General features: G+C 40.8%; 1 long non-coding RNA gene across 3 annotated transcripts in view; it reads left to right on the top strand.

The window, feature by feature from the left end:
- LOC115076268 overlaps nucleotides 1-23,977 on the top strand; it is a 450,085-nt gene that overhangs the window by 312,579 nt on the left and 113,529 nt on the right. For 2 of the 3 annotated variants that reach the window (XR_003852718.1, XR_003852716.1), the window contains exons 2-3: nucleotides 4,225-4,306; nucleotides 9,417-9,543. This is a non-coding gene — a long non-coding RNA (uncharacterized LOC115076268). Of the gene's footprint in view, nucleotides 1-4,224; nucleotides 4,307-9,416; nucleotides 9,544-14,546; nucleotides 15,003-23,977 lie in introns of those variants that run through there. The other variant, XR_003852717.1, reaches the window with a different exon arrangement.

Genomic DNA, 23,977 nt, shown 5'->3' with positions numbered 1-23,977 from the left:
TGGTCATGATTTTTTATGATGCGGAACTTTTAATTTACAGGGATGATAAAAATAGATTTACTTTCAGCCACTTGTATTTGATTTAATTACCTAATCAACTATAAATCATATACTATTGAAAAAGTAATTTAACAGAGATGATATTTTGCCGTCATTTTTTTTTCTAAGTATTAAAACTTTTTTTTTTTTTTAAGAGGGAAGGTAGATTGGGTGCTATACGATTCTAAAGGTTAGAAACAACCTGTCATTGAAAGAAATGATAGTAAAAAATAAATAAATAAAAATATTCCTTATTCATAATTAATAGATCTGTGTAGAATAGAAAACCTTCTATAAATATGTAAAATGTCATGAACTTATCTTTCCTGTGGACAAACCCATAGCTTTGAAATGTCAATTTAGCACAATGTCAATAAAGCACTGCAAATCCTTGCTACAGTCCCCTTAAAAACAATATGTAAAACCACTATGGGACAGCCAAACATGCACATAGAAAAACTCTTCTTGGACAAATTACAACAATCATAGGTATATCAAAAAGAGAAACCTTTAGAGTCCTAGTCCTTAGAACCTTTTTTCAGCTAAAAGACAAATCCTTCTTATCACTGAGAGCTAGCATGCTCCCAAATGTTTCCAGGCTGGCCACATAGGCAGAAGAATTTTTTTTAACTATGCAATCTGAGGTGTGGAAGATAAGAGCTGTCTTTTCCTTACAATGCAAGGTGATTTGCCAAGAGTTGGGTTATGTTCCCTCTGAGCCTGCTCAATTTGAGGTTTTATCAAATCATACAGTATAGATGCTGTACCAGGGGCTCTGACTGAATGTGATACCTCTTCCTGGTGGTTGTTGTTATCATGATTTGTATAGCACATATCGGATGTAGGCAGCACTGGACAGAGACACATAATGGATAGTCCCTACTTCTTTTAGCTTACAATCAAGCAGGCAAGACACACATTGAAAAAAATAAGAGACTTTAAGACAGCAAGGTCATGACTGAGAAGTTTTAAAGTAGATGGGAGTAAATTGACGAGGGGGCAATTTATGAGTAGGCTTCTCTGTTTTGCATGCATTTTAAAAATATTATTAATTACTATTTATTTAGGTGTATATTTGTATTTGTTTTTTCTAGCTTTAATTTTTAGTTTTCATCGTGGATTATATTTATTAATTGGATTTAAAGTGCAGAACTGTGGTTTATTAATTTTTATTCTTTAGTTTGATGATTATAGTTAATTTTAAAAGTAGTAGTTGAAAACTCCGTATCTTTTGTTTAATTCTTAACAGGAGTAATGAAAAAAGAAATCAAAGACCAGATGTACTAAGCTATTCTTCCAAAAATGGGAGAAATCGAAGACCCAGACAGGACTAGAGAGACAAGTGCTGTAGGCTGCAATAATGTTGTTTTTTATTTTTTTCATCTAATGCATGAATTTTAAATGTATGTTTAGGCAATTGGCCATTTCTTGGCATTTGGGTTATTAATGATCAATTTAATGCAAGTAATATTATGTTAAACTGCATTGCTTTGACCAGTAATACATGTTTATTGTATATAAGGGACAAGCAGGGTCATAAATTTATAATATGTGTTTTGGCACTCAGGGCACAATGCATAAATGGAAAATCTTTGCTGTAGCTTTATTAATTCTAAATACCCCAGTGTTTACAGTTTTATACAACTAAATTTTATAAGCAGGCACCCATAGGCAAAGTGAGTTTGGATATTTCATTTCATATCCCTTGCCAAATATTCAGCATATAAGCAATTGCATTTTTAGCATGCTTTATGTAATAAAAAAAATGGCATATGTTTTCAGTTTGTCTTCTGCCACATGTGGGGACAAGTAAGCAGGTGAAAAACATAAGTGTTACAGCGGCTGGAGCAGAAGGACTAGCAAGGATCCTCAAATCCTGTCAATTGAAGACTAGGAGAAACCGGCAGCTGTGCAAACAGGCCTTCCCTTGCCACTGAAATCACTGCTGCATGCCGCCTTCCCTGATGCCTCCCTTCAGACCCTAAACTGCTGTATGCACTGCTGGCTGTTGGCTATGTGGGGACAAGTGGGAGAGAAGCACAGCAGGGGAAGTGGAATGGGAAGGAAAGAGGAAAGTTCAGGGGGAGATAGCACGGGGAAGTGGAGAGAGTGTAGTCGGTGGTATGTGAAGGGAAAAAGAGGGGGGGAAGAGAGTATCAAGGAGACAGTAAGGGAAAGAGAATGTCCAGGGGAGAGTGTTGTGGGAGGCAGCATGAGAGATTGGGGGAAATGGAGGTGGGTTTGAGGGAGAAGGGGAACAGTATAGAAGAGAGCAGGAGAGTGAAATAAAAGTGAGGAATACAGGGTGAGAGAGCATGGGAGTTTCATGAACAAACACACGACCCCTCCAAGCACCTGTAACACACATATATATATACACACACACACACACACACACACACCCAGGTCAATTTACCACATGCCTTCACTTCACAGAGGAGCTATAGCACACACACACTAGGGATGTGCAGAGGGACCGCATACATTACATTCAGCATTCGTATTCGTAGGGGGGAGATACATTGCATTCAGCAAGAGGGGGGCCCCCGTTCCGATCATGCGTTCCATTCTTATTCGTTTCCCGGCTAAAATTTAATTAACTACAACCCCCCATCCTCCTGATCCCCCGCCCCTCCCCAAAGACTTGTCAAAAGTCCCTGGTGGTCCAGCGGGGGTCCGGGAGCCATCTACTGCACTCACGCCGTCGGCTGCCGGTATTCAAAATGGCGCCGATAGCCTTTGGCCTTACTATGTCACAGGGGCTACTGGTGCCATTGGTCGGCCCCTGTCACATGCAGTGCTCCTACCATGTGACAGGGGCCGACCAATGGCACCGGTAGCCCCTGTGACATAGTAAGGGCAAAGGCTTTCGGTGCCATTTTGAATACTGGCAGATGACTGCCCGAGTGCTGGAGATGGCTCCATGACCCCCGCTGGACCACCAGGGAGTTTTGGCAAGTCTTGGGGGGCTCAGGAGGGTGGGGGGTTTGTTTAAATTCACTCCTTTAGGTGGCCAAATAATTCGGTGAAGATTTGTTGTATTTGTGGGAATCGCTATACGTTTCACTTCCCCACGAATACAATGAATATGCCTCTATACGCTGCAGATTGCCACTAAGTTGCAAACGAATGCACACCCCTAACACACACACCTCCCCTTCAGAGCAACTCTTACACAAATGAATATGCACATTCACAGTCAATACAGATCAAATGTAACACAAATACTATTCAGCAGAAAGGCCCCATTTATTTTCATAAATACACTCTTTTAAATTGCCACACAACTTAATACTTTTTTAATGAAAGTTTTAAGATCCGATTTTTTAACATGTTCGCAGCGAAGTGCGGCAACGCAATCGGGCCTTTGCCCGGTTCCCTCCCAGTCTGCTACAATTAAAGAGTGGACTGGGAGGGAACTTCCCTATCCCCCTAACTCACATTCTCCCTTTTCCTCCTCTCTATCCTGATCCCTAAATCCACCCTACCAACCCTATTTATTTTTGTTTGAAAACTTACCTGCTCCTTTTCACAGAAGTAAGTTGCGCGCGCTAGCCGGCTGCTAGCATGCACTTCACCGGGACAGCACAAAATGGCACTGGTGCGGCCAGCCCCCCGCCCATAACCTGCCCCCAGCCTGCACCTTTTCAACAACCCTGGGCACTTTCGTGTGTACTGAGAGAGACTCACATAGCCGGGCCGTTTTGAAAATGTGTTCGGCCCGGCCATGCACGTATCACCGGGTATTTGCATGTGCTGGGCTTTAAAAAAATTACCCGTAAGGGCATTGAGTGTGTGTTAACTTACAATTGACAAACCATATTAAAAATAGTAATACTACCATGTTCAGCAACAACAACATTTTGGTTTCTTTGGCTTTATTCATCATTAACTTAATTTTATTACAAGGTTTCCTTCATGCTTTGACCAAGAAGCAGGTTTTTTTTTTATACTGGTAACAATATTTTTCAATTTATTTGTACCTGTTTCTAAAGATCATCATCACAGCATTGCTTCAACTTACTGAGATTCTGACCGCTATGACTGAATGAATCTGAAGAGTTTTTAGAGCTCTCAGACATTGATTTTTGTCTCAGGAATGAAATGCAAATAAGTTATCTGAAGGAAGTCTGTTGAACCAACTGAATTATTCCAGAACACTTTTTTTGTATTTTTGCTTTACAGATGAACAGGGTTTAGACAAGAAATATTATCCAAGACAAGAGGATATAGTGATGCAGATACAACATAGATTTCCAAGAAAGAGGTAATTATTTTTAGTTTGGTTGTAGTCAAAGGGAATTTTGCTAATGATTTTGTATCTACATACGGGCTCCCAAAAAGTTATTCCAATTAACAATACTTAATTTTTAACATACTAAAGGTTAATTGTTTCTGCATTTCTTGAATGCTGCCCCTGAGATCTCAAGACAAAATAAGATTGTGCAGAACATGTGGATAGCAACATGTCAACAGTAGCTAAAAGCAATTCTTACAGCTTTCTCAGACATGGGGTGCATGTATTAAATTATGATAAGGCGTTTACCAAGCAATAAATGCTTTGCATTAGATACTAACCATTTATCACAGTTGCCTTGTAAATATGGTAATGCCATGCAAATGAAGAATAATGAACTGATTAGGCATTCTGCCAGTATGTGTTAAAGTACAATATGTGGTGCATGATATTCACATGATACTGAAGTCAGCAAAAAAAAAACAACCCACCCTTACTCTCTGGAGGACTGCACAAGGGAGGAAAGTCCACATCTCACTGAATGATGTGCTTCACTAATGTGGATCCTTATTTTGTGCTTTTCGCAACAGCAGCAGAGGTTAAAGGAAAAAAGAGAGAGGGCGAGACAAGAAAGAACCTAGGAACAATAACAGAATAAAGGAGAGGCCTCAAGCATCAGTGCAGAGTAGGTCACATAGAGCAGAGCTAGAGGTTGTAGGCCCTGGTTTGCTCAACTGGCCTATAGGTTAGAAAGTGAATTTTAGGGAAGTCATGGTTTGGTGGTAATAAACCAAGTCATGACTGATGAAGCCTGTATGTATGGGGTTGAAAAGAGCTTCATTTTGTCATCTCCTGCTCCATCAAACAGCCAGAACAAGTGGAAGATATGATATTCCACAATAACCTTCCTCAGATCCTAGGGCAGATCGGCAAGGAAGCCCTACAGGAATAGGGAGAGGGATGTCTTGCTCTTCTGGCCTGGAGCTTAATGATTGCGGGTGGAAGGGCTGATATGCCACCACCAGCTCCCCCCAGTGGTGTAGGGGATGGTGGTTGAACAACCTGCTCCTCACCAGTGTTGGCATCAGCGTGGTGTGCAGGAGGGGCTGGGTCTTCACCATCTTCCTCATCCTTTTTTTTTTTCCTCCTCTTCCTCTTTCGTCTTCTCTAATAACGACGAGGAGTCAGCTGTGAAGAGAACAGAAAATGTGGGTCAGTTAGAGGGCATTCCTTTTCTGGTAGAGGGAGGAAGTGCTCTTAGTTATAGGATACCCATGTCATATAGGTGGTGGCGAGGCCATAGAATGGTTCCTCAAAATATGGAGCTTCAGTTCAGCGACATTTTACTTGATGGTGCTCTTTGTCACTCTTTTGGTGCTTTGGGATATTAATGCCACTGTCAGAACTCCGTTGCCCCTTTCACAATGCTTTAGAGTGTTCTTGCCACTATTTCTGATGCTTTTTCCTCTCATGATGCCTTGTAATTTTCATGCCACTTCTGGTGTCACAAATTTGTCACTGTTGGTGTCTTGAAATACTGTTCCCTCAGTTGCTGATGCCTGCCTGCAACTTTCATTAAACGTGAATACAACTCCCCCCTCCCCAATTTTTTAGTCCAAAATAGGATGCATTACTTCCCCCCATTGACTTTAATGGATCAAATGAAAGGATGTAATGAAATAAATGAACAGAAACAGAAAAAGGCCTACCTAGTCTGCCCAATCACCCAATCAATTCAGCTTTACAATCCCTACCACTCCCTCAGAGAATCCCCTGTGATAATCCAATGCTTTCTTGAATTCAGATACTATTATATCCAGCACCTCCTTGGGGAGGCCGTTCCATGCATCCACTACTCTCCCTGTAAAGAAATATTTCCTTAGATTACTCCTGAATCTGCTCCTGCCACCCTCATTTTATGATTCCCTTCTTAAAGAGTCTCCTTTCTGCTGAAAGAGGCTCACCTCCTGTATGTGGAAACCTTGGAAGTATTTAAATACCTCTATCATATCTACCCCTAGCTTGCCTTTCCTCTAGGGTACACATGTTTAGATCTTTGTGTGCCCCCATATGCTTTAGAACGAAGACTACTGACCATTTTAGTTACTAGGGATGTGAATCGGGCTTCGGACGATTGAAAATATCATCGATATTTTCAAAATCGTCAGAAATCAGGGGCTCCCCCAGAACGATAGGAAAACCATTTTATGGCGCTGGCCATGCAGTGCTCCCTCCATGTGACAGGGGCCAGCCAATGGCATGGATACCCTGTCACATGGTAAGGGCAAAGGCCATCGGCGCCATTTTTATTAATGGCAGCTGACGGCTTGAGAGTGGGAGATCGCTTCCGGGACCCCCACTGGACCACCAGGTACCTGTAAAATGTTTTTTGGGGGGTCGGGAGGGTGGGGGAAGCTAAGGGATTAGTTTTAAAGGGACGGGGTGGGTTTTTTGTTTATCGGCTCGGGCGCAGCCGATAAACAAAACCGCGATCGGGCCGGACGAAAAAAAAAACCACGATGTGAATCGGAACCAGAATCGGAACCGATTCTGGTTCCGATTCACATCTCTATTAGTTACCACTCTCTGACCAACTCCAATTGGTTTATATCCATGGAAATTGAAATAAACATAGGAACTAAAATGAATGAAGCAATTAAAAAGTAGTAACCAGACTGAAATAGCAAATGAAACAAAAAAATGTCTTTTTTTTTTTTTTTTAATTCTTTATTTATCAGTTTTTTACATTGCAAAAATTTCAATTTTGCAAATACGGAAAAACAGGATGAAGACATAACCTTTATTTAAAAAATTCAAAAAAGCAAAATTAAATACATCCATCCTTCTTAATCCATAACTCAATATAATATAGCCATAGCTAAATTTTTAGGATCCGAAAATTAAAGAGAGTAAATAAGGCAATATTTATCCAAACTAGGAAAAGGCAAGCACTTAACAACTATTACTTTTACATAGTTATGGGAGAGGATGTAATAGAAGAAAACTTTTCAACTGCTCGACCGTGAAGAATAAATTGGCTTCAGCCCCCCTCTTTAACACACATTTACAGGGAAATTTTAATTTAAAGGTATAACCCAACGTAATAGTCTGGCGCAGGGTTAAAAACTCCCTGCGCCTTTCCTAGGTGATAGGAGACAAGTCAGGAAAAATTTTTACATTTTCATTAAAGAAAAAAGTTGGAAACTTCCTAAAGTAATTTTTCATTATTAACTGAACATCTGAAAGAGATATCAATGAAACCAATAGAGTGGCTCTATCTATTACTTCTATTGTCAAATTTTCTAATAGTTCAGTTAAATTTTCCTGAATATTGACTCTATTAGGTGTTGAAATAACTTTAGGCAGAAAATAACATTTATTTATAGCTGGTAAATTTTCTTCTTCAAAGCCGAGGACTTCTAACATAAATCTTTTTAAGGAAACATATGGGTTTTCACCCAATACCCGAGGAAAATTTAGAATCCTTATATTTAAATGTTTAGAAAAGTTCTCAAAAGTTTCCACTCTTCTGGCAATAAATTGTTTATCTTTTACCACCGCCACTTTAAATTTTAAGTTTTCTTGCTCCTTCTCCTCCAAAGTCACAATTTTCCTAGAAACTTGCTCCTTAAAATCCCGGATCGCCCTAAGACTGTTACTATGGCTGCATTATGGGACCTGATGGTGGGTGTTACATCTGCAGTGAATAACTTAAGCGAGAAAGTGGAGATTTTGGCTTCTCAAAGCACTCATAATTCATCAAATTTCAAAAGAAACTTGATCAAGAAATAAAAACATTTCTGTTCACAGACCTGTTCTCTGGTACATTTGTTTATGAATTTAAGATACTTTTGGGGTCCAATCTGTAAAAAGAATTTCAGTATACTATAGGTACTTTTTCAGAGTAAACTGTTAAGGCACAAACAGGTCTGAGTCTTTTTTTTAGTACTAAATACATAGATGTTGATATTCAGTGTTAATCAGGATAACTTTTGGGTTATCTAGATAAACCTTGACATTTGGATATCTTAAGCACTTACCCAGATAAAATTGCCCTTATCTAGATTAAATTTCTTCTCTTAAGCCCTGCTGTTTCATAACTGCACCAGGCCTCAGTCCAGCCTATAGATGGGTCAGGTAACACTATTAGCAAGAAGTGTTTTAAATATTTTTAGTAGCTCTCACAACTAGCCAGATATTTAAGAAAGTAATGAGGGTCATGCGCATAGGGATGATAACTTTCGAACAACTCCACACAGCTCTCTCTCTCTCTCTCTCTCTCTCTATCTATCTATCTATCTATATATAAATATATATATATATATATATATATATATATATATATATATATATATATATATATATATATATATAGCAGTGTGGAGATCTACTACAGTATTTTATAACCTGTGGGGTAGATTTTCAAAGGGTTATGTGTGTAACCCCAAAAACCTACCCCTGCGTGGTAGGAGGGGATTTAGGTAGGGCTGGGGGGTGGGTTAGATAGGGGAAGGGAGGGGAAGGTGGGGGGAGCAAAAGAAAAGCTCCTGCCAAGGCCGCTCCGATTTGGAGGGAACGGGGAAAGCCATCGGGGCTCCCCTAGGGCTCGGTGCGTGCAAGGTGCACAAGTGTGCACCCTCTTGCATGCGCCAACCCTGGATTTTATAACATGCGCGCGGCAACGCATGCGTGTTATAAAATCGGGTGTACATTTGTGTGCGGTGGGTAGTGCGCACAAATGTACCTCGTGCATAGGATTAAAAATCGGCCCCTATGTGAATTAGGTATGCATAGATTATAAAATACTGAACTTAACCATTAGTTATTTACTGATTGACCATCATGCTAGGCATCATTGGAATGGCTTTTGCCTTATATCACCTTCTGCCTTATCTTTAATCACAAGTCAAATGTTCTAGTCCATTGGCCCAATATTGGTTCAATAAAGATTTAAAAGTACAAGTGTAGTAGTGTGCAGCCATGGCGTTCTGAGACTTATGTTTGTAATGCTGTACCAGCAGTAAACATTGGTGAATAGAACTGTTTTCTTGGATAGTTTCTTGATGGGTTTTAGAAATTGAGAGAGATTTATAAAATGTATATTTAAATTATATTTTTAAATTTGTATTTTGATTTGTAGAATATATGTGCAGATTGACACCGACAAATGAGTAACGAGTATTAAACCGGTAAAAGGAAAATAGTGAGTTGTGGTTTATCGGAGTATCAAGCAGGACCGCCAACATTAGAGTAATTGTGATTACTTGGTAGGTAATGTGAATATAATAGTGGTGATGATAGATGATATTGTTGAAAGAGATGTTTTGAATAATATATGTATGTTGTGGTTTTGTTTAATGAATAACTGCTATTAGCTTAAGCCTAACTGATTGAAATTCTGTTATAATCCGCTATGCTGATGGGAGGAGCAATCAGATAGGAGTAGCAATCTGATGTATTCTGTAGGTGGAGTTAGCAATCTGTTAGAGATCTGTTAGAGATCTCTAGGGAGTATTCATTGATAAAAAATTGATAAAAAAAATACCCAAAATTTGCTTTGTCGACGCCTAATATGATAGTCAATTAAGGGTTAAGTTTGCTGTAAGGATACAAAAGTGAGGGATATACATGAGGATTTAATTTTTACCCTTTCTACAGAAATTGAAATAGATATAGTTTTTTGGTATACCATCAGATTATAAAATAAACACAGTGGGGCAGATTTTCAAAGAGTTACGTGCACCGGGCCTATTTTCAAACACCCGGCGGCGCACGTAAAACTCCGGGACACGTGTAAGTCCTGGGGCTTGAAAAAATGGGTGGTCTGTGGGCGGGGAAGGGGCATGGCAAGAAGCCTCTGCACAGCTGCTCGTCTGGGGGATTGCGCGCCTGCCGCTGCCAGCACACGCAAGTTTGCCTGCCGCTGTCAGGCGTAACTTGTGAGATAAAGGTATGGGGGGGATTTTGGGCTGGGGTGTGTAATTAATACTCTATGCTTAGGGCCAGGGATACAAGAACACTTAGACTCAGTAAAAGGTATAAAGTATTTTTATTAGGCAATATAAGTGTTCTTGGGAGATGCTGGATACTGGGTACCCTTAGTCTTACAAACTGACCAGCATCTCGTTGGATACAGGAAGTGACCCTTCTTTTATAGATAAACATACACTATTGTGGAAGCTTCTAGACTTACGTGACTGCCCAGAGAATCATTTACAGAGTCACATCATGCTGTAGACATTACAACCTATCCCTGAACTGCTCTGATTAGTTTTCCCAGGAGTAGCCCATTTGCCCTCACTCTCCAAATAATCCTTTGTTCTGTTAATTATCTTGTCCAGTGAGATTTTAACAGAATAGTGCCTGAAGCTCCCGCCGTTGTTTTCTTCTTTGTGACCCAATGAATAGGCCTCGCCTTTCTGGTGCCAGCTTGTCTACCTGTTCAGGGACATTCTGCAAGTCATGCTCAGAAAGTCACTCAGAGTTCATTCAGCCCAGGCAGGCTAAAGAATTGCAGAGGCTTCTGGGGATTTTCCTTTTCCATGTTGGTTTTCTGTTCAGGCATACTTCTCAGGGGCGGGACAGGTAGAGGAAGGGAGGGGAAGGTGGGGGGTGGAAAGGAAATTCCCTACGAGGCCGCTCTAATTTTGGAGCGGCCTCAGAGGGGACGGGGAAAGCCAGCTGGTCTCCCCGAGGGCTCGGAGCGTGCAAGGTGCACTAGTGTGCACCCCCTTGCATGCACGGAGCCCTAATTTTAGAACATACACGTGGTTGTGCACGCATGTTATAAAATCGGGCGTACATTTGTGCACGCACCTTTTAAAATCTGCCCCAGTATGAGTATAAATTGAAAATAGGCACGCATCTTTAATGTTTTTAAAATAGCATGTACACAAGTGCAAGCTATTTACATGCATGTGTGCTAATTTTATGTGCATGACTCCTTAGAAAATTCATTCCCAGATTAGCATATATGTGCTTAAGTAAAATATACACATGTATATGCTATTTAATAGACCTCAAGTCTGTGGGCCGGATTTTAAAAGGGTTACACGCATAAGGTACGTGCGTAACACTTTTAAAACCCCCTGCGTGCGGCGAGCCTATTTTGCATAGGCTCGGTGGTGCGCGTCAGCCCCGGGATGCACGTAAGTCCCGGGGCTTGCAAAAAGGGGCGGTCAGGGGCGTGGCCAGGGGGCGCAGTTTTGGATGGGGGTGTGCTCGGGGGCGTGTGGGTGGTCTGGGAGCGTGGCCGAGTGCCCCGACACAGCAGCCTGGGCCTGCCACACCGGCGCACGCAAGTTACTACTGTAGTAGTACTGTAGTAGTACAGTAGTAACTTTTCAGATAAAGGTAGGGGGGGTCTAGATAGGGCCGGGGGGGTGGGTTAGGTAGGGGAAGGGAGGGGAAGGTGCGGGGGGGGGGGGGTGGAAGGAAAGTTCCCTCTGAGGCCACTCTGATTTCGGAGCGGCCTCGGAGGGAACGGGCAGCGCGCGCAAGTTGCACAAATGTGCACCCCCTTGCACGCACCGACCCCGGATTTTATAAGATACGCGTGGCTACGCGCGTATCTTATAAAATCCAGCGTACTTTTGTTCGCGCCTGATGCGCAAACAAAAGTACACGTGCACGCTGTGTTTTAAAATGTACCCCAGCGTGCATACTTGCAGTGTAACACATAAATGAGAATGTGGAAAAATGGGCAGTTTAGCAGCATTCCGGGGTAAGATTCAAAAGTAAGCACACAAGTTGCTATTTTGTAAGTGTTATATGGACATATATTACCAAAATTTTATATCTTCTAATTGACTTGTGCAATTGAAATGAAACATATCTATTCATTTATTCATTCAATTTAATATACTACCAATATAAAAAATCTCCAAGCAATTTACAATTGTCTGTAACAATTGGGTGGGGATTCAGGGTGAAATTCTGAAGGATGTAGGTAGGTGAACTTGTGAAAGTATCAGTGATCCCAAGTGTAAGTATTTTCAGAAGCAGAGTATGTGCAAACTTTTAAAAATACCTGCCTCCGTGTTTAATTATGAATTATTATACAATTATTATATGCACTCAATATAGTTTCAAAAGTTTGTCTCTTCTATTCCACTTCATGCTGTAGGAAGAATATTTGATGGAAACAAGTCTTACATAGCCACAGATCTCTGTTAACCAAAGGGTTAATACTATCAAAAAACAGAGTTCCCCTATTATCTAAATCTTGAGTTTTGCATGAACAGCTACAGAGTGATTTCAGAGTAGGACATTTTGAAAAACATAATAAATGGGGGGATACAACTTTATTACCCTCAAATTCAAACATATTTAGGATTAGTAAGTACAATATGTATGAGAAAAGGAAAGGAGTTGAAGGAATGAGCTGGAAAATGATAAATTAATATTAGGACTTTCAAATACTACCGTACTTAAAGGGTACCTCTCTATTATTTGACCATATGTTCTATTCTTCTACTGCCTTTATGCTCTGATTTATCAAGGATTTTCCATTTATTTGTGGTGGTGTTACTGCTATGGTCAAGCAATTTCCCTTTTGTTCAAAACTTCATATGATTGTTCACATTGGCAATATTTGTTTTGCAAATGTTATTTTTTCTGTTTGTTCATTGATTTTCAGATGTTTTCATTTATTTTTTCATTTTATGGCATTCATTTTTTGGTTTTTATTGATTTTGGAAAATAGTGCACACCATTCGCAAATAAAATAAACCAAAACATTTTCAGGATTTTTGGGGGTACTGGCCATTCATATTCATTTTCAAAAATCTGACACAAATCTTCCTTGTTTGGTTTTGATTTCTTATTCATTTTAGACAAATACACATCCCTACTTTATATTAAGACTAATATATTTGGTATAATTATCACCCATAATTTACAAGTAGCTATTGGTGCCATATTTTTAAGCCAAGATGATAAGAAAAGTTCTACTTTCTGTTGTACAGATAATACATTACTTTTACTAAACATCTGATTTAACCAATTGTGAAATGTAAGCAAATATTTAAACTTTACAAATTATTTGTGAACTACTACTCAATAATACATAAAAACAGTTTCAACAGCAATATTTCAACTCTCTACCTAATAGGTATGGAAACTTGCCTCAGAACATCTGAATTTTCCTTTTTTTGTGTTGTGTATGTAAAATTAGGATTTAAGGATTATGTTGCCACCTTACTTTGCTTCCCACCCTCCTCAATGCTCCCCCCCAAAAAATGTTTTAGATATTCAGAGATGCAAGGAAAGCAATTTCTTGGCATCTAATAGTTTCGTAAATTATTTATTGGGGTACTAAATGGCTGTATTTCAGATCACTTAAAGGTCACTTTAAATAATGAGGACATTTGTTGCTAATACAGGCCTACTCTGTGATATCTGAATCATATTAGCTCCATGTATCAGTTAATATTACTTGCTTACCCTCATCCTTACTGAGTAAAAACATTTCATAAATTATTTTTACTAGGCAGTAACAGAGTGCATGAATCAGTGTCACTAGGAACATAGAAATACATTCTTTTGTCATAAAGTATTTCCTACCTTTTAGTGTAGCTCATTTCCTTTATCAGTTCTTTTGGCAATACTACTATTACAGTATTCGATTCATACCGCAGAGCATAGCAAATTATGGTGCACCATAGCCACAGAACTATGGTCAAATACCAAACTGTAAATACTTTCATTTTCATGGGTCCACTGAGAAACCATGATGTGAAATATACATAGGGGCAGATCTTTAAACCTGCGCGTGGGAGTAGATTTGTTCTCGCAACCCGGCGCGAACAAATCTATGCCTGATTTTATAACATGCACGCGTAACCCTTTGAAAATCTGCCCCATAGCGTGAAGTCATGATGTAGGTATGCTATGAATTCTGTGATTTAATTATGTGTTTATTTGAGAAAATAGAAAGGAAGTATATATGATTAATCTACCAACAATAAAAATGAATTAAAATACCTAAAGAAATAAGGGTAGGGATGATACATTTATAAGATTGATGAAAGTGTAAAAACACAAATGTTCTTGATTATCAACATTTCTACTCTGTCATTCCATACTGAATCTGATTGGTAAAGCTATCTTAGCTCACAAAGCGGTAGATTTTAAAAGGTACGCGCGGGCTATGATTTCTTAAAGCAAAGTAAGACACTGAGTCTATGTAGGTGACAGGATAAAACTTTGAAGCCAAGACTTGCCATGATGGTATCTGATAATTTCACTTCTGAATTTTTATTTGATTTAGGTAATACAATTGACCTGGCTTCTAGGTTAGATGCTGTGAATGCTTGTGTTGCTCCATGATTATCTCCAATTTTAAAATGGATTGCCAACTGACCTGCGCTGAGCTGTTGGCAAGCAAGGCACCCATGTTTTATTCTGGTTGAGTGGTAAGCAATAAGGAAGAAAACTGCAGCTATATATCAGTTTACTGCTATCTATCAATAAGTAAAGTATTTATTTGTTTAAATTTTTTATATTCTGCCCAATCCCAGACATGTAGTTCCTAGATGTGTGTCCTGTTTTGTAATTCTAGTTGATTAACCAAACTGTGAATAATTCACTGCTAAAATTTGTGGTGGTGTGCATACTCTGACTCAGTTATTTACAAATCAAAAGTTAGAAGCAAGACTCTGACAATTAGATATGAATATTGTATTGATTGTTTTGATGTTTTAAATGCATAGCTGTATGTTTGTAGTCTGCCAAGGACATTCTGTATGCTATAGGTGAATGATAAATATTGTTTATAAATAATAATTAATAGATTACTTTACTGGGAATTAATAGGATATGAGTGTTTGGGTCCAAGATATATAGTACCACAGCCTCTCTATGTGAACTTGGTGAAATACCATAATTATATTGGATGGTATGCAAAGATACACTTTAACTATAACACATACATGGTAAGCAACACATATTCAGTAGGGATGTGCAGAGCAAAATTTTATGTTCATATTTTTTATGTCCGAAAGGGGGTCCCACTTGCGGCCAATATGGACATAAAAAAAATCCAATGAGTTGGGTATATGTACATATGTGCAAAAAAAAAAATTAAACCCCCTCACCCTCCTTAATCCCCCCCCCAGACTTACCACAACTCCCTGGTGATCGAGCGAGGAGTGAGGACGTCATTTCTGCAATCCTTGGCGAGAAGCATGTGACGTCGGTGGCACGTCGAGTGACGCGGCGTCACGTGATTCCCGGCTCGTTCGCGCCGGACGGCTCGTTCGGCCCAAAAAGAACTTTTGGCCAGCTTGGGGGGGCCTCCTGACCCCCCCAAGCTGGCCAAAAGTTCTTTTTGGGCCGAACGAGCCATCCGGCGCGAACGAGCCGGGAATCACGTGGCGCTGCGTCACTCAGACGCGACGTCACGTGATTCCCGGCAAGTTCGCGCCGGACGGCTCGTTAGGCCCAAAAAGAACTTTTGGCCAGCTTGGGGGGGCCTCCTGACCCCCTCAAGCTGGCCAAAAGTTCTTTTTGGGCCGAACGTGCCGTCCGGCGCGAACTTGCCGGGAATCACGTGACGTCGCGTCTGAGTGACGCGGCGCCACGTGATTCCCGGCTCGTTCGCGCCGGACGGCGCGTTCGGCCCAAAAAGAACTTTTGGCCAGCTTGGGGGGGCCTCCTGACCCCCCCAAGCTGGCCAAAAGTTCTTTTTGGGCCGAACGCGCCGTCCGGCGCGAACGAGCCGGGAATCACGTGACGCCGGCGTCACTCGACGTGCCGCCGACGTCACATGCTTCTCACCAAGGATTGCAGAAATGGCGTCCTCACTCCTCGCTCCATCACCAGGGAGTTGTGGTAAGTCGGGGGGGGGGAATTAAGGAGGGTGAGGGGGTTTATATTTTTATTTTGGCTCAACAATCGCGATTTCCCACATATCGAACATATCTATGTTCGATATGTGGGAAATCCGATCGTTTATGTCGAATCAATTTTTCAAGTAAAAAAAAAATATGAGTTGCGTTTTACTAATGCGGTCAATCCGAATGCACACCCCTAATATTCAGTGCAACAAGTTGTATGCAAATAAAATATATACTAAACTGCTAAAACTGGAGGTAGATTGTTCCAGTGAGTCAAGTCAATTTTAAAATGTATCTGTATTCTTAAACAGTGAATCAGCTATTAGAAGGAATGTGCTAGTGTAAGCTTTATACAAATAAGATTAAAATACACATTTTAGAATCCAGTGATCCCTCCAAAACAGAGCTGTCTAACATTATCACAATGTCTTTTAACCATTCTTTATATTTACTTTTGTGTTAGAAAGCTGCAAAATTAAAAACAAACTGGTGCTATAAATAAAAATTCTATATTTCTACTACTGTAGATTTCAAATTAGCCTGTTCTGAAGGCATTATTCACGTGGCACCACTGTAAGGTTCCTGTTTTTAATAACCATTATTTATTCTCCTATAGTAATTTATCATGCATGCCACCTTAGAGTGTTGTGCAGTCTAAGCAAAAGAACATGCATAACTTAATCAAAACATCAACTATTAGATAAAGTCATTTGAAGGTCAAATGGAAGACAAAGGTTTTCAACTTTCATGTAAATGGAGATGAGTTGATTTGCTTGAGATGCAGAGTTGGATTATTCCAGAGATTTTACTATAAAATGCAAAGGAAAAATATATGCTTGTGCTAAAGATCTTTGGGCCTCGAAGAGAAGCCGGAAAAAAAAGTGAGTATCCAGAAGTTATCCACTGAGAGTCTAAGCAAATAATGAATGAAAAAGAAAAAATCAAAGCTGTATAAAGTCTGATAAGACAAAACTAGGATCTCCCATATATTACAGTAACAAAGAGGGAACTAGTATAGGTGACGAATCAGAGTATAAAAGCAATGTCGGCAAGAGATAAATTGGTCAATTTTAAAAGCATAGCCGTGCGTATCTTATAAAATCCTGGATCGGCGCGCGCAAGGCTGCCGATTTTGGGCAGCCTGCGCGCGCCGAGCCACACAGCCTGCCTTCGTTCCCTCTGAGGCTGCTCCGAAATCGAAGCGGCCTCGGAGGGAACTTTCTTTCGCCCTCCCCTCACCTTCCCCTCCCTTCCCCTACCTAACCCACCCCCCTGGCCCTATCTAAACCCCCCCTTACCTTTGCCCTCGATTTACGCCTGCTAGAAGCAGACGTAAATCTACGCGCGCCAGCGGACTACTGGCGCGCCGTCATCCGACCCGGGGGCTGGTCCGGAGGCCTCGACCATGCCCCCGGGCCGGCGCCACACCCCGGTCCCGCCCCCGAAACGCCGCGTCATTTGGCCCCGCCCCCGACATGCTCCCTTAAAAAAAAACCCCGTGACTTACGCGCGTCCCGGGGCTCTGCGCGCGCCGGCGGTCTATGCAAAATAGGCGTGCTGGCGGGCGAGGGCCCTGCTCGTGTAAATCCGGGCGGATTTACGCAAGCAGGGCATTTAAAATCTGCCCGAGGGGTTTTAAGGTTTGGGGATAATAGGATAAAAGGGAGGCTAGTTAGCCAAGGGGTTTAGGAAGTCCTCTCCTTTACTGGGTTGAATGGGGAACAGGTAATTGCATCGTGTGTGTAACTACTAAAATTCCCCCCATTTACACACTTGAGTCGCCATATGCACACAGATGTGCGCATCAATGTAAAATCAGCTATACACGCATACATGTGTGCACGATTTTATAACATATGTTACAAAATTTCCACATCAATGTGTGCACGGCGGCAAGCGCGAACACATGTGTGCCTGTGCGTGGGTCTTAAATTTTACTTCAAAGAGTCTGTCTGTTGGCCTCTGGACCATTGGAAAATACTTCATGCAAAGATAGGGGGAAGTAGTTTATTGCAGTAGTTCAATCAAAAAATAATGAATGTGTCAATCCGAATCCTCAGCTTTCCTGAACAGGGTGAGAAAAATGTAATAGTTTTCCTTTAAAATAATATTGTGATTGGGGCTCTTACTGGGCCACTCCATGACATTTAGCTTTTTGTTCCTTATTGCTCTAGTATAGCTTTGGCTCTGTGCCTTGGGTCATTGTCATGCTGAGAGGTGAACTTCACCCCTCTGCCTTGCAGCTATAACCTGTAAAGGATCTATATTATCCTCCCCTTAAAAGACCAGGACTAGGCATTTGGCCTTGTCTCCCTTAAGAGACAACTTAGGAGGGAATCCTGGGCCCAGGGCATTTCCCTTAGCAAGGTGATAAGAGGGAAGGCGGAAGGAACAAACAGGCCATGGGGAGCTGGATGTAGGAGAGAGCATGTGAAGGCTTACCTGTCTGACTGCTACTGTTCCTGGTTTAAGCCCTGCTGAGATAAGCAGCTCTTTTTCTGCTTTGGAGTTTTTGTAAATAATAAAATGATTCTGTGAAGCAAGTCCAGAGTGGTCTGTCCTCCAGCTACCTGCCTAAGCCTAAACCATTCTGCAGAGTACCACGTTCCCCTTACGATACACCCTGTCCGTCTAGCTGCAATTTTGTCTTTTTACAATATTTATTATGTGCCTTAGACTATTCATGTCTCTTCTGGTGGTGTTTTGGCATAGTCTTGGTGCCTTGGAGTTCTCTTTCCCTTCTTATGATGTTTATCCACCATTTTCATTAGAATTTATTAGAAAATCCCAATTTTGAAGCTCAGAATAGGCTGCATTGCTTCCCCATTGACTTTAATGGAGAAAGAAAAAACAAATGGAATGAATAAACAATTATTCTACTTTTCATTTGAAACATTCCAAACAAATGGAGGCGACCTACAAAATGAATAAACAAATTGAAACAAAAATGTTAACTCTGTACATCCCTAGTGGTTTGTCCGACAAATCATTATCTTAAAGGTGAATTTTAAAAGCCAAAATCAGGGGATGTGCGAATATGTCAGGCGAGCACGCGGCAAGTGGATTTTAAAAGCCTCCCGATCTGCACATATTTGCCGCTGCATGCACAAATCAAAAGCTTATTAAAAGGGGTGTGGCATGGTCTGGGCAGGGTATTGGCATTACAGGATTTTAACTTGAAATTAGCATGTAAATACTTACACGCACTGGTGCACACCAGCGTCCCCTGAACCATAACTTTACTTCTGCTATGGATGATGTGTAAGTAGTGAAACAGACATCTAGACAGATCAGCAGAGTTTTTAAGGGTCGGGACTAAAAGGGGGGGAGGGGGGAAAGGGAGGCTATTAAGCTAAGGGGGTTTGGAAGTCCTATCCCTTAACTGGGTGAACTGGGAACGAACTGGGATAACTGACTATGGCCTTGGCACGTGTCTTTTAAACAAGAAAACCCACTTAAGCCGTAGAAGCGGCATTTGCATGCATCGGCATGCGCCCACTTAAAACTGCGTGCACGAGTGTGAACAGTCAGGTTGTTTTACAGCATACGCACATGGGTTATAAAATGACCATGTCCCTGGGTGTGATCCAACGAATGTGCGCACAAGTGCGCCCATGCACCACTATGAAAGTTATCAACGCTGCTGGACAAACCCCTTTCAATAGGTATCTCACCGCTCTAATACATTTTGCATACCGGCTATAACATAAAAAATGTGAACATTTTGCAAGGTGGTATAAAGTTTCTATTGCCACTGTAGCCCTTTGGATCATTTCCTCTGGAATGTTCATTTTACTCAGTGCTGACATTGTGGTATGGTAGAAAAGGGAAGATATAATACAGTAATTCTGAAAATTTATTTTAGGTGAGACTAAAAGATGCCATACCTTGTTTATAGAGTTATGGAACTCACTCCCTGTCGAATTACAGTTACAACAGAGTCTAACGACATGGCTATTTATGAAGGCATACCAAGACACTTATCCCTTTATACTTACCCCTCTACATTTAACCACGTTACATTTTATCTCATGATTTGCTCTTAATATTTATTCTTATTTTTAATGCTAGTATTCAACTCTGATCTTATCGTTTTCAAACAATATTTATCCTGCCTTTTCTTGCTATCATTTTTAATAAGAATTGTATTCATATATTTTATACTGTATACTATTTGTCTTTTATTATCTTGTTAAATGTCATGATGGCACCACCGAATGATGGTATACAAGTAAAATAAATAAATAAAATAAATAAATAAATAACTACAGCAGTAGATTAACCCAGTGGCTTTGCTGCTTTTTGTCTTCCCAAAATCCATTTGTACAGAATATCCGATCTATTTCTTGGACATTTTTAGGAAGAAATATTAAAGTGATCAAACTATTTAGCAAAAGTGTATAGTCCTGACCACTAGGATTCACAACTTTTATATGTTCATATTCAAGTAGGATTCCTCTTGAAATTAATAAATATACTTAAAAAAAGACTTATTGTTAATTATGTAAAAAAAGGCAAATATTAAAAGAAATGTATTACTTTAAAAATAATGCATGAGGCCTCATACCTAACCAACTGCACCTGAAAGACTCTGAATTGTATCACATTAGCATGTCACAATGTACCCAGGAAATTCAGTACAGATTTCTGTGATAAATTAATATCACCTGCTTGACAGAAAATTGTGATGTCTTCCAAAGTATAGGCGAAAACCTACAAATCTGCTGTTTAGTATACAGAAATTCCCACCCTTATCCCAGAATAAAACAAGATAAACATGAAGGTTGGCATCTGCTTTGGGCATAAAAGCAATTGGCCAAAGTACTAAGGCTGAAGATGTTTCAGTAGTTAAAACTGAAAAATATTGATCCTTAAGACTGAAAAGCTGCTACCCAGCCAATAGAAATAGGGAATTTGGAGATGATCTCATCTGGATAATAAGGATTCAGCATCTAATGTCCTACTTTTCAGAATGTAATGAAAGTCTTAGTGGTTGGCCAAACACCAATCACTGGCATCAGCAGAAAATGAGCAATTAAGCATGGGGAAGGAAACACAATTCTTGAGCTGATAAATTCACTGAAAAAGTGAAAGGCATATTTCTATTACATAAGCCATGATGATTGCTTAATGCAAGAAAAAATGGAAAATTTCCATATATACTGCAGTCATCAATACAGATGAGTCTTACTTTGCATACACAACAGTGCTTGTCTGAACAGGTGTGATTTGTTGCAGATTGACAATACTAGAAACCAATGTTCTCTCTCTTTATTTAAAGTGAAGGTACAATGCCAGATTTATACCCATACATTTGTCTCAAACTTGATCTTGTAGAAAATCCTGTTTTTGGATAAGGCACAGAAGATCAGGTTTCCTTAGATATTCATGTCCGCTTTCTTAAAAAATTGGCAATCAGTGTTGCGGTCTCCACCGCTTCCCCTCTATCTGCTGTGCTCAGGGCTCACCTCCGATGGGGGGAACGCCGCTCCCGCGGCTCCGCTGGGCCTTCGGGGCGTCCACCATTGCTGGGTCATCTCGCTGCTGCCACGCACGCGCGAGGACGTGCATTATGGACGCACGGTCACCGGAAGTCTGGCCCCGCCTGGGTTAACTACGCCACGCCCCAAGCCCGATTTAACCGGCGTTAGTCTGCCTTCTCATTGCCTTGCAACGAGGGTCGCTACTGTTAGTAGTTTTTAGTTGCGCTTCTGCTGTTCTACGTTCCGGTTGACCTCAGCTTGTTCCTGACTCCGCTTCTGCCTGCCGCCTGCCCTTGACCTCAGCTTGTTCCTGACTCCGCTTCTGCCTGCAGCCCACCATTGACTTCAGCTTGTGCCCGACTCCGCTCCTGCTTGCCGCCAGCCTCCGACCTTTGCCTGCACCTGAGACTGCTACTACCGACTGCCAGCCTGACTCGGGTTCGTCTCCATTCTACTCACTGCCCGGTCCGGCCCTACTGCACGCCACTGACTCCAGCCCTGCCTTCAGCTGGTCACAGTCTACGGTACACTACAGACTCTGTTCCCGTTATCTGTCTGCTCCGCGGCTTACTACAGACCCCGGGCCTGCTCACTAACTGCTTTGTTCAGCAGGCTACGGACTCTATCTGGCTGCCCAGCTCTCGCCGGGCCTTCCTGCTCCTTGCTGCTGGACTCTGTGGGTTACACTTGCCCAGGCCTTTTCTATAGAGACTGTTACTGTGCTCCTAAGTCCCAAGGTTCTAGGACCCTACGGGCTCCTCCTGGGGGGTTCCTGGTTCCCGGGCGAAGACCTGTGCCTGTGGCTCCGCCTCCCGACCTACTCTACACCAGGGTAGTTCGGCTCAAGGGTTCACACCTGGACTGCAGCTTCTCAGACTGCAACAATCAGTCCAACAAATGAATCCTGTTTGTGATTTTAGTGGTAAGTGAATAATGTTAAAAGGACTAAGGCCACTATTCATTCAATTTCTGTTTTTTTATGCTCCATGTTTCCAAATGATAAAGATGGTGAAATATGTAATAGACTGAAAATAGGGTACAAAAAATATAAAATCAATTTTATTAACAGAATTATAAAAATCAATCACAATTATGAAGGCAATAATCAAAAGTTTTTATGTGGGTCAACAAGTATAAAAAAAAACTTGGTTTGACTATTCTCCATCCTTCTATTCCACGCTCCCCCCATTCCCACATAGTACAGATAAAAGTAACTGCTCTATCCATTGGCAGATGTACGATCTGCTGACCAATTTAAAAAGCAAGCTCCTAAAGAGCCGGTGAAAGAACGCCGTCATCCACAGCTAGTCAGCCTGCGAGAAATGAAGGAAGAAGAACGCCATTGACCAGCGTTTATTAACCTGAGGCGAGAAAGAAGTGAACTGACAGAAGCACGCCATTGACCAGAGTCTTAGTACCTGAGAGCGCGAATTAAAGAACAGACACATACTCCCCTGATGAAGAAAAGGACACTTTTTTCGAAACACAGCTGTGTTTTTTTAAACACGCTGTTAATTTACAAAAATGAAAAAATAGGGTGAGATTATTACATTTTTTGGACACAAGATTAAATATTTTTTGGTCTCATCTTGGCGGAGATTGATACGAGTAATTATTGATTTCTTGCTGTCAGATCAGGCATTGAAACAGCTCCTGTGCTACGTTCTTCTGTGATGTCATATGCCTGCTTCAGAATTCCACTTAGGGAAATATGAGCATTCTGAGGTAACAAAAACATCTAATCAGGTAAAGCACCCTCTGTGGCATTCATCTGAAAGTAATCAGATTACATAAAAGCAAATTTGTGGCATTAGAGTTAAGAATTTAAAAAGTGCTTACAAATGTTCTTGCTTGCAGATTATGCAAGGATTTTGGCCACAGTAGAAAAAAGGCTGGCTTCTGGGCTTTATTTAAACTCAATTTTCATGGGCTTATACCATATATTAGGAACAGTGATAGCTTATGAGTTGAAGTTCAGCACATTTATCAACCATGTCATATCATTCTGGAAGTGAAAACTTTGGTAAAAATTATCCCGTTATTAAAATGCAATGATCGAAAAGGATACTATAGCACTTGCTGCCTTTTGAATTTTTCATTCATTGCAATAATTACATGTCAAAGGTATAAAAATACTTAGCATCAGTGTGAAAGTTATACTATTACATTGTTTAAATTTGGAGATGGTGACCAATTACTCAGACAGTACAGTGAAGAGGAGATGGGTATATTTGAAAACTTGCATGAAGTATAGTTCATTCTGAATATGGAAAAGATGATATATAGTACATGGTATCTCGTAAACTGTGTATAGATTAGAAATATGGTTATAATATATTCCCTGCTACTGATAGACAGGGTCAGTGCATCCCAATGTGCAA

Source organism: Rhinatrema bivittatum, chromosome 14 (assembly GCF_901001135.1).
Source record: "Rhinatrema bivittatum chromosome 14, aRhiBiv1.1, whole genome shotgun sequence".
Classification (NCBI taxonomy): domain Eukaryota; kingdom Metazoa; phylum Chordata; class Amphibia; order Gymnophiona; family Rhinatrematidae; genus Rhinatrema; species Rhinatrema bivittatum.
This window is presented reverse-complemented; position numbering and strand designations above follow the sequence as displayed.